The sequence below is a fragment of the Petaurus breviceps genome, unplaced genomic scaffold (genome assembly GCF_028583685.1).
Source record: "Petaurus breviceps papuanus isolate PSGF00001 unplaced genomic scaffold, PetGlider_PUasm1.0 174, whole genome shotgun sequence".
NCBI classification, from domain to species: domain Eukaryota; kingdom Metazoa; phylum Chordata; class Mammalia; order Diprotodontia; family Petauridae; genus Petaurus; species Petaurus breviceps.
This window is the reverse complement of record NW_027185761.1, coordinates 55988483-55990194: the sequence shown is the minus strand read 5'-3', so window position 1 is coordinate 55990194 and position 1712 is coordinate 55988483.

Below are 1712 nucleotides of genomic sequence, written 5' to 3'. Positions count from 1 at the left end.
TAGCAACAGGGAATTTTTTATTTGATACTATTAGCAATAGGAAACAATTAGTTATTAATTTGGGTATTTAGGAGAGTGTTCAATTACATGGGAAGACCTGTCCTTCTTTAACATCACTTTGGCAACTAGGTAGATGATGTTTTGGTGTGAGAAGTGAATCAGGGAGATCGATTATAAGGTTGTTGCAATAACCTAAGTGAGAGGTGATGAGGACTTGAACCAGGATGATGTCTGTGTGACTGGAGAGAAGGCATTGGATGTGAGATGGGTAGACAGAATCAACAAGATTTGACAAATGGTTGGTTATGGGCATAGGGGGAGAGTACTGAGGCAGTGTTGAATAGTGAAGGATGATGATAGAGACTTGGGTGATGGGAAGGATGGTGGTGCCCTGTACAGAAATAGAAAGGATTTGAAGGGAGTTGGGTTTGGGGAAAAGGTAATGAGTTCTGGTTTTGGACATGTAAATCTTGACACACACACACACACACACACACACACACACACAAAGCAGAGAACCACGTGTGTGTGTGTGTATGTATTGTTTTTGCCTGGGATATCCAAGCAAAAATGTGCAATAATCATTTAAAGTAAGCAAAATAGTAAAGAAAAAATCAACTTAAAGAATAAAAGGTCAAGAATTTCAAGAGAAACATTAAATATTATGAAAGAAATAAGGGAGGAGAAGGAGCCTTACGTTACCTACTACCCAGTCTCAAAGTAAAGTATAAAGCAGTGAGCTCAAAGTATTTGGTGCTGATTAAAAAAGAAAAGCTGATCACTGGTATAGCCTAGGTGAATATGCAAGACTCACAAACAATTTCACATATAATAACCTAGTGGGTCAGTAAATACTAGGCTACAAAGATGGTTTTAGTGATTACTATGTTTCCACAGAAACTTACAAATTCAAGGATAGTCATTGAATTTATTTTGTTTAAACACACACACACACACACACACACACACACATTCCCAACAAAATTCAACAGAAATCCTTCCCTTCCTTCAAAATTCAAGGAATCAATAAATTCAAACACACATGTTAAAACAAAGCCTACATCTCACAAATGAGAAGAGTCCAGTCTATCAAAGTTGGTCATCACACATACATTGAAGACACAGCATTCTTTTTTGTTTGCTTTTTGGAGGGGCATTTGGGGTTAAGTGACTTGCCCAAAGTCACATGGCTAGTTTTGTGTTAAGTGTCTGAGGCTGGATTTGAACTCAGGTCCTCCTGACTCTAGGGCTGGTACTATATTCACTGCACCACCTAGCTGCCCCTAGACACAGCATTCTTAATGGGAAAAAAACATCCTTATTGGCCCATGGGAAAATAGTCCCTTTGGGGTCCAAAGAGGAAACAGGAAGAACCCCACTGTGTCCACATCAGCATTCTTCAGAACTGTAAGCTGTCACTTGCTCTTGCTAGATCTATTCAGGTCTCTTTGCAGGAATTTGGGGAAAATTGAGATAAATCTATAGAAATACAATAGAAGATCCTTTAACTCTGAAAGTTCAGATCAACTGGTTTAAAAATGACTGCTTATTAATAAAGAACTGTTGAGAAACCTGGAAAATAGTTTGTCAGAAATTAGACTTAGATCAACATCTTATGATGAATGCCACAATAAGTTCCAAGTGGGTGGGGGTTAGGGGGTTGGGGAGAGAGAGAGAGAGAGAGAGAGAGAGAGAGAGAGAGAGAGAGAGAG